The sequence below is a fragment of the Nicotiana attenuata genome, unplaced genomic scaffold (genome assembly GCF_001879085.1).
Source record: "Nicotiana attenuata strain UT unplaced genomic scaffold, NIATTr2, whole genome shotgun sequence".
NCBI lineage: Eukaryota > Viridiplantae > Streptophyta > Magnoliopsida > Solanales > Solanaceae > Nicotiana > Nicotiana attenuata.
The window spans coordinates 108298-121970 of NW_017670841.1; positions in this window are offsets into that span (position 1 = coordinate 108298).

The window sequence follows — 13673 nt, forward strand, 5'->3', positions numbered from 1 at the left end:
CACTCCCGGTCAAACTTCTCAAAAACCTTCAAATTTCTAACTTTCGCCAAATGACTCCAAAATGACCTACGGAACTCCGAATCCACTTCCGGGCGCGCTCCCAATACCAGAATCACCATACGGAGCTATTCCCAGACTCGGAATCCAAAACGGACATCAATAACACTGAAATGCACTGCAACCCAAATTTATGAAATTCTTCCCAAAATGCTAACTTCCATAATAGGCGTCGAAATGCTCCCGGGTCATCCAAAGTCTGATCCGGACATACGCCCAAGTCCATAATTATTATACGAACCTGTTGGAACCTTCAAATCTCGATTCCGGGGTTGTTTACTCAACTTTAAGCTTCCAAAATGAGAATTCTCTTTCCAAATCAACTCCAAACTCCCCGAATTTCGATTTCGACTATGCGTACTAGTCATAATACCTGAAGTGAAACTGCTCATGGCCTCAAACTACCAAACGACGCACTAGATCTCAAAACGACTGATTGGGTCGTTACAACAACTTTACTGCCTCAATTCGTTTTACCGGAAGAGTTAACTCCTTTAGCATGGTAGTTTGGAGATTAGATGATTCACCTTCATCTTTCTTTGTTTTAGGGACATATTGGAGCGCATGACTTACTTTCTTTCCATAAGACGCAATATTCCCTCTATAAGATTTATTTGCGTTGGGTTGTACCTCCTCAGTAACTGCTTTGGCTCTACCAGCAGTCACCTCAGCTCTTTTAGTTGTGGGTCGTCATTCTTGCTTTTCTTGACATTATTAGCTTTCAGCTCCTTCATAATGCGGTTCTTCAAGTAGAACTTTGGATCGGTGAAGTGTGACTCAACCTTGGTGAATGTCTCATCATCAGTAACTATCTTCTTCTCAACTTCACCCTCGTAATATTTTAGACATTGATGGTAGATAGATGGAACTACTTTATTCTCATTTATCCAAGGCCTCCCAAGCAAGACGTTGTATGAAGTCTTTGCATCGATCACATGCAGCCATGAACTTAATTGCATATCTTCAATGGTAATTCTCAACTTGATCGCATCTATGGCTCTTTGCCCCCCTTGGTTGAATCCTTAAATCATCACACGACTTTCTGAGAGTTCGTTCATAGGAATACCAAGTTCTTTCATAGTGCGAATCGACAAGAAGTTTACTGAGGATCCTCCATCAACCAAAATTTGATTTACCCTTTCATCGTGCATACAGCCAACCAAGTATAATGGGCGGTTATGAGGAGTTTCACCAAGTATAAGATCGTCATTCGTGAACGTAACTTTTTCCTCACAAGCATTAACTTCTTGCGGAATGGACTCACGAGCTTTTTCGAAGATGGTGTCAATGGTAGGTCATCACTATTTTCTTCCTCTTTGTCAGCATGGCAACAAGAGGCATAAATGCCCTCATGGGAAATCTTCGTGCGGAACCAACTTGTTAAGAACTCTTCCAAGGTCACTGGATGCCGTGGCTTTTGAGATGGTACACCTCCACTTTTGCTTTCTTCAAATGCTTAACTAGATTCCATCTCCTTGGTCTTTTCATCATCATTTTCCTTGCTGGTTATTCTATTGGATCTTTCCGTGGGCTCCTTTTGTGGCGCCCATGGCGAGTCACCAATGTCCAACCTTCATCATCATCATGGTGGTCTACTTCGACTTTGTTATTCTCCAGTAATTCTTCATCTTTGATTTCTTTTAAACTGCATAGCTTATCTAGACTGAATGGGCCAAAGGTGATAGAGACTTAGTTCGCACTTGCCTTCTCATCTTCAAGCATGATCTTCTTTTCACGGTCCAAGTCCATAACTTTTTCCTTGAAGACAAAGCACTTCTCCAGAGGGTGTCTTACAAGTCGGTGATATTTTCAGTAATTTGGGTCATTTGTTTACCCATCTTCATTTGGCCGCTTCATCTCCGGAAGCTCAATAAGATTTAACTTGAGGAGTTCTTCAAAAATGGATGGCACACTAGAATCCAGAAATGGGTACTCCTTCTCTTGCATTTCTTTTAGAGTCAATTTTCCACTTGGCTTATCTTGAAAAGAAGTGGATTTCGTACTCTGCTTCTTGCTCACCTTCGTTTTGAACTTCACAGGTGATGTGTTGACATTCATAGCTTCTTTGTTTTCAAATTTGGGTACAAACTTGTTGTTGATACCCAATTTTTCCCTATCATATTTTTGAAGTGCATATATACCTTTAAAACTATGTGTTAGCATCAATGGGTATTTTTTCATAATTTTTATATTTTTAAATTAATCTCAATATTTTCTTCGCATAAAATTACAAAATTGCATTACAGATGATTTTAAAATATTTCTTGATTTAATATTACCATTTATGGTCTTATTGAGTTCCAATTATTTCATAAATAGTCAAATTGGTATCTTTTGGCTATTATTGCAATAACTTTGCAATTATAGCCCACGCATACATTTTTGCATCATTTTTTACCAGAAATTAGTCCATTGTAGTTTAAAATACTAAATAATTATTTATAAAACCATTTCCATGCATAAAAATCATTTTGGTAATTAGTTAATTATTTTACAAATTAATTTTATTCAATTACTTTGGGTATTTAATAAACAACCTCTTTTATTTCAATTTTAGCCTAAAACTAACCAGCCCAATACCCCTTATAAAATTGGCGCAAACCTTAGGCCCAATTCCCTACCTGTCCGACCCAAACCCCTTGGCCAATCCTGGCCGTTGATCATTTTTGATCAACGGTCCAGGACTCCCCTACCATAATTAAACCAAAAGACCCCCCTAACCTTAATCATTTCCCACCATACCCTGCCGTCACCCGATCCCTCTCTCTCAAACGCTCTCTACCTAAACCCTAATCTGCAAGCACTGTCACCGGCTTAGCCCTCCGATCTATGATGTTTCTCTATCGTCTCAGGCCTATATTGGCCTCCTATTTGCTGTGGTTCATCGGTTCTTGGATCCTTAAGAAGACTCAAGGGACCTAGGCGGTCTGGTTTACACCTTTGGCCCTTTCTTGCCTGTTTCAGGCCATTTGGCTCGACCTTGAGTAAGATCTTTCTCATTTTTTCCGTGGATTCCTAAGTCTATGCTCGTCTCTGTTGCCTTTCTGAAAACCATAATTTTTATCCTTTGACATTCTCAGATATGTCCAGATTTGAGATGAATCGAACCTATTTCACATGTTTTTCACGAAAGTGTTATGGTTTTTCAATTGATTCTCCGTTTTTTCCTAAACTAGACTGAACTCACCTTCTCAAAGCTTTTCTGATTTTCGAGTGTTTAATCGTTGTTCTTAAGTGCTACTGATTGATTCATGTTAAGGTTGTTTGGACCCTAGTTGATTTACGCTAAAGCCCTAAGTTTCTTATAGTCTGCTTTGACTCTGAGCCTGTCTGTGTTACTTGTTACATTGTTTTGTCTAATATCTTCACCTTAGTTCATCTCTATAGGGTTTCCGGTTCAACTTCTCGACTGATTTCTGTGTTTACGAAGTTGTATTTAGCCTATTTGTTTATTTGTGGAAACCTATATTTTTCTCCCTTAAAATCAGTACTATTTCGAATTTCTGATTTACTGATTTGCTCTGTCAAACTTATGTGCTGACTCTTGATTATTCCCCTTATTTACGACCTTAATTCGTTTTCTTACCTTATTTGATTAGCTGTGATACCTACTGATTCTTCAAGATTGCTTCCTTAATTGAACTCCCGTCTATTTACCCTTAATTGCTCACTTGATTTTCTTTCCTTAAATGTATCCTGCCCTTTACCGTTGGGTAATTACCCTTAACTAAGGGAAAACTACACTAATTTGTGTGTAATTAATTCTGTGGCTTCCTTAATTGCCGAATGATTGATCTCCTTTGCCTTATTCTTGTTTTGCTCCTAACCACTATATATACTCTCCTCTATTCTCACTTCTGAAAAAAAACACTAGTTCAAAAAACTCTCTTACACTCTAAAAAGCTATCTGTTCTTCTCTACTACTTGTGGTATTCATTAGTCTAGCTGGCTGTAAGCCAAAGCTAGATATTGCTCAACATTTGCTTCGCATTCTGTGTTTTCTCTTCTTAACTGGTATGTCCCTGATTATTTTTTTAAAGCTAAACCCTATGTGTTTCATTACTGCCTTAAGTTCATCAATTATAAGCATCATTCTTGTTTCTGTTCATTGTCTTGCTTAGCACTATCCTGTTCAATAGGTGATAAGCATGTCTAACTATATTAGCCTATCTACTGCTTTATCTAGCATGCTTAAATTCTGCCTTGTTCAAATGTATGATTATCATGTCTATACTTCACATGTTATCTGATGCTTGCATAAGTTTGCAATTCATGTTCAATCCCTTAACTATGTGATCATGCTATGACCCTACTTGTGTGTCTAATTCTGTCTTCCACATCTTTGCTCCAAGTTTAGTTGCTTGCTATCCTGGTTAATTTAGTAAGACTGTGAAGATCCTAAGTGTCCTATGTTGTCTACATGCCTCCCTGCCCCTATTCATGTACCTTCAATAAGATTCCTATATGTTCCCAATCCCCTTTCACCCATGTGTGCAAGCCTGCCTGCTATAGTACTTGTGAGTTTGAAATCTTCTATGACTGACTGGCTGTCTACTTAATTTGCTCTCTTCTGAACTATTTTTCAAATGCTGTCAGTATTCTTTTAAAAAACTAGCTTTCATTATTAGTATTTTCTCAAAATTGGTCTGGAAAACCTTCTTCACTCCTAAACTGTTTTCACTAAATCTTTCAAACTATGTCAAGCACTCTCACTTACTCCTAGGTCATTAAGTTTTGCCCATATGGTATGTGTACTGCTTAGAGATCCTTGAGATCGCTCTGAACTCTGGCATATCAGGGCTGGCTCTTCCAAACTGCACATAATCAGTATTTATTTGAGAAAGTCTGGGTGTGAGCACTGCCTGGGATCCTTGAGGTCCTTAGGGAACTCTGACACACCTGGACACAAATGTGGCAATGAAATCTTTGGCATTTGAGACTACTGAAGGCCTGGTACCCCAGGTCTGCTTTGGGCCTGCATCAAGCTCCCTATAGCTTAATTTATATTGCATCTATGTAATTTATTTAATTCTGGTCTGTAATAATTATTTGTAAACAAATACTGGGGTAACTAGTGAAACGGGAGGGTAGTTGTATGATACTGTGGGTAAAACTGGGTAGGAAACATGCTATAGGCTTTATATTCTGCAAATCTGCATTAGAAGCCATGTTCTAGGATTACTGTGTTTATTTGCATTCTAACCATGTTGAACTTGTGCATTAGATATCCTGCTTTTAGGGCCTTCACGTTTACTGCTTCAGCATGCTGCATGCTCAATTCCTAAGTACTATCACATAGACATCCTGCTATCTAACAATCTTAATAAAACTGTCATTCTTGTATGCATTAGACACCATGTTCTTAGGAACTGTGTTTGCATCTGTTTGAACCACGACTATTTCGATTATATCAGTAGCTGTCCATGAAAAGGTTTAAAACAAGCTCACGTATAGGTATCATATCGCCTGTTATAACCTGTATCACCTAGATCAGCATGCTCATAGGTTGAACAATCTCCAACTATTAAAACAGTTCCTGTAATTGTGATCACATATAGTCCCCACGCCTAGGCAAGCCTTAGGTGGTCAATGTCCTTATAAAACTAGAAACTACGTTTCAATTATGTATAAACTGCTTAAGTCTCACAAGTTGAAAACCAATAAGCGAACTGACTTGGACCCTGCCATTGAGTTTTGAAATATCGTTGCAAGATCTATGTACTGATGTTCACCTAGATATCCTGTCCTAGGATTCTTTCTAGAAATTACCTGAATCTGTGTTTTAGACGTGCTGTTTATTTGCCTATATGCATGCGGAGGTAAACATGAGCATTTTAATTGCTTTTTTCCCTATTTTCTTGTCCTACGTGTTATTTGTTTGTCGCCTAGATTTTTTTCCCTTTTAAATACCTTAGGTTTGTCTAGAACTGCCCTGATTTAGAGGTCCTAAGCTCCTCCGGGACTATAAGGAAGGGACGGATAGCAGCACGCTTAGAGGTCGTTAATCAAACTCGCTTATATAACCATTAATGGGGTAGTGGGTAGTAAAGGGATATGATGACCTGCGCGCTAATGTCACGTATAGCCCCTCTAGTTGAGGAGGATTACCGGGCATTGCACAGATTGATCCTGTAGGCAAATCAACTTAGGACTCCTCTTTTCCCAAATTCTATATGTGTTTAAATTATCTAAACTCCCCTTTCTTTAATATGCATGTGTAAGCTGTCCAAACCTCTTTACCTTCATTATCTAAACTTCCTTGATCATATATGCATTTAGATGGGGGAAAACTACTTTATTTGCAAATACGTGCTTACTTGTTAATTGACTAATTCACATAGTTTATGTTCGGTTGGGACCCACCGTTGTGGACCGCGAGGGGTGCCTAACACCTTCCCCTAAAGGTTATTTCAAGCCCTTACCCTAATCTCTGGTAATGCAAACTAGTTATATGAATTAATCGCTCTAGGTGCCCTAACACACCTTAATCTGTTAGGTGGCGACTCTTCAAATACCCAATTCCCAAAAGGAAACGAGTTGTTCCCCCATGAATGTCAAAACCCAGACTCCGCGAAGGAAAAAGGGGGCGCGACATTTGCTCCATTTCCTGACTTCTTGCTTGTCATTCCCTTTGCGAGGCTCATAGATAGGCAACCTTTCATTTCCTGCGGAGGCCATGCTCAACTCCATGTCATGGGCACGAGTTGCAAGTTCTTCAAATGTGCCAGGCTTGATACCTTGCAAAACGTAGCATAGTCCCTAATGCATGCCTTGGATACACATCTCTATGCCCGAAACTTGACAAAGCCTGTCTTTGCAATTGAGGCTTTCATTCCTCCAACGATTGATAAAGTTGATAACTGGTTCACCCTTTCATTGACGAGTATTTGTAATTTCTATCATACTCACATTACGTCTCATGCTATAAAAGCGATTGAGGAATTCTTGCTCTAGTTGATCCCGGTTATCAACAGATCCAGCCTTGAGGTCCATGTACCAATCAAAAGCATTTCCTTTTAATGAGCAGACAAACTGCTTGACGAGATAATCTCCATAAGTCCCAACATTTTTGCATGTCTTAACGAAGTGCGCCACATGTTGCTTTGGATTGCCTTTACCATCAAATTGTTGAAATTTTGGAGGTTGATAACCAGCAGGCATCTTCAACATATCGATCCTTGAAGTGTACGGCTTCGCGTAGGTAAAGGAGGACTTGGAAGCGACTTCATGTTTGTTTTTTATAGTCCCTTCAATGAACTCCTTTAGTTGATTGATTGGAATCATCCCTTCCGAAGAGACTAGAATTTCCTTGGTAGATGCAACTTGTCGTGGGGGAGGATCAATCTCTTGAACTTCTAGGAGTTTGCCAGGTGCATGGGTGGATTCTTCTTCCATCAAGATTCCCACCCTGTCTGTTAGCTTGTCAATTCTAGCATCTTGATTTTGCATGCATTTGGTCAAGCCAGCGATTGCTTCCGTCAAGTTTGCCAACTGCTCCTCCAGAGATGAAGTGCTTGTCACCATGGCTTGCATGATTGTTGTGGAAGATAAGAGTAGCATGGATTGTCACACAGATTGATCCTTGATTGGCTCATGCTATGTGGTGTAAGTGGGGAGGATCCATCACTTGAAGCATCATCATCTTCCTTCACAGCAGAGTGCTTGGGTCCGGAGAGGTCAAGCAGAGCAAGAGTTTTCTTGATCTTTTCAGCAACATCGCTTCCTCCTTCTGGTGCGTTTGTAGAAGATCTTGCTCCTTTTGAGGATGAAGATCCGAAAATAAGGGTAGATGCAGACAGCACTTGGGGTACTTGTTGTCCTAATGAGCTTGCTTTGCTCCTTGTAACTGGTCCAAAGTTTCCAAAGGTAACTTCGAGTATGTTTTCTGCATCAGCATAGAACCTGGAATTAGCAGCCTTGGTGGAAGTTGAACTGGAGTTGATTTTCTTTGAAGCCATTTCGATGTTCTTGAACTTTGGTGATTGAAAAGTTGAGATGAGAGGTAGAGATTGTTCCACTGGGCGTGCCAATTTGTTTGCAATAATTTGGGCAGAAAAAGAAAATTGCAATCACAAACAACTATAAATAGAAAATGATTTTATTGATAAACATTGTAGGTTACAACTCTGTTTATCCCTTGATTCTTCCTTCCGATATATTCTACGTGATTCGAGGGACTTAGCGGCGTATTTCTCGAACGTAGGACTTTCAGCAAGACATATTTGACATGTCTTTGATCTCTTAATTAATATTCAAAGAGTTTCATGAAATTTTGGAGATCTCATATTTGATCTTTTTGTGCATATTCCGTGAGTTTATGGAATTGCTGAGATCCTCTTGGAAGGACATATGTAGCCTTATTTATAGGCATGAATTAGGGTTTGGGTGGAGTAGCCACCAAGTAACCCTAATAGACTCCTAATATTTCAAGAGTTGTCTTGAATTTAGGATTTTTCTTGATCTGTTAAAATTTCAGTGTCTACAAATGCCCCCTACTTCAAGGTTTGTCGAGGTGTAGGCTTGCTGAAACTTAAAGACGAGACTTGAAGTACCCAACCATCACATAGATAATCTTACAACTTGAAGTTTTTGATTTGTAGGAGGAAGACATGAAGGGCAGAACTGGTTCCACTAGGCATGCCAGAATTTGTAGACAATAAATTTGCGTCAAGAAAAATAAAATCAAGACCAGAAAATAATGTAACAATCGTAGTATTTTATTTCAAATAATTTGAGTGTATAATCTCTATGAATCCTCTAATTCTTCTTTCCAATAGTAAATAAATACAAGGTCCTTCAAGCTTGATCTTGGATCTATATTTGTGGCCACGAATGGTGATCTTGAATTCAACTAGCACGAACTTTGATCTAAACTCGTACTCCTTGAACCTTGATTTGTTCTCCGTCCATGAGCTTGAACTTGATTTGTTCTTCTTTCTTGAGCTTGAACTTGATTTTTTGAACTTGAATTTGAAGCTTGAAACTTGTGGAGGAATTTGCAGCATTTGATCCACGAGCTCTTTCTTGCTTCTTGTTATAACTTCTGGTGTCTTTTCTGGGTTATGAAGACCCTTATTTATAGTTGTGGGAGGGAAGAGTTATGATAAGAACAAACTCTTTCCGACCAATCAAATTGAAGTGTGACAAGGCCGCATTTGATTGGCCAGAACATGTCACTTGTACACATGGCGGCAATTTTATTGGCATTTTAATGTGACTTGGCATGCCTTGTCATTTTGACACGTGGCATAAGCCTATTGGCTCTTCCGTTTGACTTGGCATGCCACGTTATTTCACATGTGACAAACTGGGCCTTTAGGAAGATGATATATTGGGCCTAATAAAGTGGGCTCATCATTTGTAGCCCAATTAAATGGGTTAGCCCACTGAATTTGGAACTATTTATTATTATATTAGCCCAATAAAATTATTTGAACAAATATATTTTGAATTTCAAATATAGTCCAAATTAGTTTATGGATTTAATTCTAATAAATATGCCTACACGACCAAATTCAGTCTTTTTTTTTTGTGCCAAAAGGCGAAAAATTATTTTTTCATCCGATTCGATTGGTAGTGTATACCAGAAAATATATTTTTCAATAACCGACCAACTTCGATTGATTTTTTTATTTAAAATAAATTAAATTTTATATTGAGATAACCGACCAAAATCCATCCTTTTTTTGCCAAATCATTCAAAAAATATAGACCGAGTTCGGTGTGTAATTTTTTTTTTAATAAACCAATTTCGGTTGGTTATTTTCGCGCAAAAAAAAAAGAGTATAAATAAAATAAGTGAAAGTCTTAAACTAACATACATCAATAGTCTGATGATAGAATAGTATCCTGCCACGATATAGACCTCTGTTCGATTCTCAAATGGTGTATTTTTTAATTGCATAATTTAAAAAATAAACGACCGATTTCAATCGATAAATACCGATAGCTTCCGGCCATTTTTTTCTCTTTGGTCGAGTATGGAATTTAGTTGATCGAACCGACTGACTTTTGGCCGATATTTTCTATCGGCCAGTATTTTTCCCACCCATCTAATTCGATCGATTTTTGGTCAATAATTGTTCAAAACTGATCGGTAACGTATAGACTATATTTTCTTGTATACGTTTCTACAAATTAAATAACAGGGAAATGAAGAACCAGAAATGCACAAGGAGTACCAGTGTACCTGAAACAAGAGTAAAAACAACAACACCTCTGAGGAAACCAGCTGCACCTTCTCCTAGGACTAGTTGAATTGTTAATACAAAGCCTTGGAAAGTCCTAAGTGTTATAAACAATATTAAGAGTGAATGTCAATGTATTAAGAAGTTACTTGGGAGCAAGTTAATTAGTCATAAACAAGTCTAGTTACTTAGTCATCAAGATTGGTTACTTGGACACCAAGACTAGTTACTTGGTCACCAAGAAACTCTATTATAAATAGGAGACTTTTCTACTCATTTGTAGATTATCATCAAGAAAAGATCTAGTATTATCTCTTCCTAAATTTCTCTTGTGTTACTTTATTTCATATTATTCCATAACATGTTATCAGCACGAGACTCTACCGTCTCAAAAAGCTCTTTGAGAACACTAAGGTATAACTTTTCTCCTCTTTTAATTATGACTGATATTATGAAAAGAAAGTTTGTTCCCCTTGAAATTTCGGGCAAGAACTATATGACATGGATATTGGATGCTGAAATCCATTTAGATGCAATGGGTCTTGGAGACGCCATTAAAGACAAAAATAAAGCATCTACCCAAGACTGTGCTAAGGCCTTGATTTTCTTACACCATCACCTTGATGAAGGGTTGAAAATAGAATATCTCACGGTCAAAGATCCACTTGTTTTGTGGAATGGCTTAAAGGAAAGATATGACAACTTAAAGTTGGTCACTCTTCCACAAGCACGATATGATTAGGCTCATCTGAGGCTCCAAGACTTTAAGTCTGTTTCTGAACATAATTATGTGATGTTCAGAATTACTTCTAAGTTGAAACTCTATGGAGATACTATCACTGACTATGATATGCTTGAAAAAACGGTCACAACGTTTCATGCCTCCAATATGGTCTTGCAACAACAGTACCGAGAGAAAGGTTTCAAGAAGTACTTTGAGTTGATTTATCTTCTCCTTGTGCCTGAATGAAACAACGACTTGCTCATGAGAAATCACGAAAATCGACCCACTGGGTCTGCACCATTGCCTGAAGTAGATGAGGTGTATTCTCATTATGCTAAGCACGGAAAAGGCCGTGGCCCTATTCGTGGTCGTGGTCGTGTTCGTGGCCGTGGCCGTAGACAAGGAAGAAATTTTCCTGGTGTTAATCACCCTCCAAAGAAAAATAACCACCAAAAGTAAAAAGGGAAAGATGAGAAGCCAAAGGCAAATGGTTCAGAAATTGAATGTTATCGTTGCGGTGGAAAAGGGCATCGGGTAAATATTTGTCGTACACTAATACATTTAGTTGAGCTTTATCAAGCATCTGTAAAGAATAAAAGCCCTGAAGCTAATCTTGTCCATGACAATGAATATGATATCACCCACCTGGATGTGACAGACTTCTTGGAGCACCCTGGTGGAAAAATAGACCACTTGATCGGTGATGGATCCGTGTTTAAAGATGATTGAGTAGTTTGCTTTTTGATTTTTTTTATTTTTCCCTATACGTAATAGGTAGCAAATAAACATCATGTAATCATAGTTCACTACATGAGTAGTAGTCATTAATATCAAGTAGTAGTATTTATTTTATGAAATAGTATTAGTTCGTTTTGATTAAATATAGTTTTATAGGATAGTGTTAATTCGCTTTAAAATAATGCTTCAGCTTGCTTAGTCTTCTCAAAACAGAGTATCTAAATTGATCAATTTGCTTAATATCCGTTTTAAAACAATGTGTGTGCTAAATCACGTTACATGTAGAACTTACATTATTCGTACTTCATTACATAATCTGTTATGATCCCTAGTTATTTTATCCTTACGTGTTCTTACTTCCAAGAACATACAGTTACTAGTTTTGTACCAACAATTAAAGAAAAAAAAAGTATTGTTATTCGTACTAATGTCCATTCATATATTTCTTTTGTATGTCAAACTATGGGAAGCAATGGACATCTCACAAAGCAAACTTGGATCAAAGTTCAATTGTAAAAATATTTGTTTAATTGATTCATGTACGACACATACAATATTCAAAGAGAAGAAATAGTTCTCTCATTTAAGTATGTGTAAGGCAGATGTTACTACAATTTCTGGTAGTAGTAATCTAATTGAAGGCTCTGGAAGAGCTACTATAACTCTGCCTAAGGAAACAATACTTATCATAGAGAATGCAATGTTCTCCTCCAAGTCCAAGAGGAACTTGTTGAGTTTTAAAGATATCCGCCGAAATGGATACCATATTGAGACAATAGATGAGAATAATCTTGTCTCATCATTACCAAAAATGTCTCTGGCCAGAAAAGGGTTATTGAGAAGTTCTCATCTTTGTCTTGTGGCATGTATTTGACAAGAATTAGTGCAATTGGAGCACATTCTATTGTAAATCAAAAGGTTACTGATTCCAATACTTTCGTACTTTGGCATGATCGATTAGGACATCTTGGATCAATTATAATGAGACGAATTATAGAAAACTCAAATGGGCATCCATTAAAAAATTTAAAGATTCTTTTAAATAATAAATTTTCTTGCACTTCTTGTTATCAAGGCAAGTTAATCATTAGACCATCACCAACAAAGGTTGGGATTGAGTCCCCTGCATTTTTGGAACGTATACAAGGGGACATTTGTGACCTATTCACCCACCTTGGGTCGTTTAGATATTTTATGGTCTTAATAGATGCATCTTTTAGATAGTCTCATGTGTGCCTATTGTCATCTCGGAACCTCGCTTTTGCAAAATTAGTGGCACAAATAATTCATTTACGCGCACAATTCCCCGCTAATCCAATTAAGTCTATTGGACTTGATAATGCTGCTGAGTTTTCATCCCAAGCATTTAATGATTATTGCTTATCAATTGGCATAAAAGTGGAACATCCTATAGCTCATGTTCACACTCCAAATGACCTTGCAGAGTCTTTGATTAAACGTCTGCAATTGATAGCAAGATCGTTACTCATGAAAACGAGGTTACCTACTTCTGTTTGGGGTCATGCCATTTTGCATGCAACAACACTAGTTCGTCTCAGGCCAATAAATTATCATAAATATTCCCCGTTGCAATTAGTTTTGGGTCATGAACCTAATATATCCCATTTAAGAATTTTTGGATGCGCAATATATGTGCCTGTAACACCGCCATATCGCACCAAAACGGATCCCCAAAGAAGGTTAGGAATATATGTTGGGTTTGAATCTCCCTCCAATATTCGCTATCTTAAAATATTAACGGGAATTTGTTCACTGCACGATTTGCATAATATCGATTCGATGAGACACTTTTCCCAAAATTAGGGGGAGATATTGGTGAACCAAACGGGAAATTTTGAGGAAAAATCTATCAGTGTCTCATCTTGGTCCACGAGCCTCTATTTGTGAAAAAAAGGTGCAAAAGTGTCACGACCCAAACCGATTGGCCGCGACGGGCACCCAATACC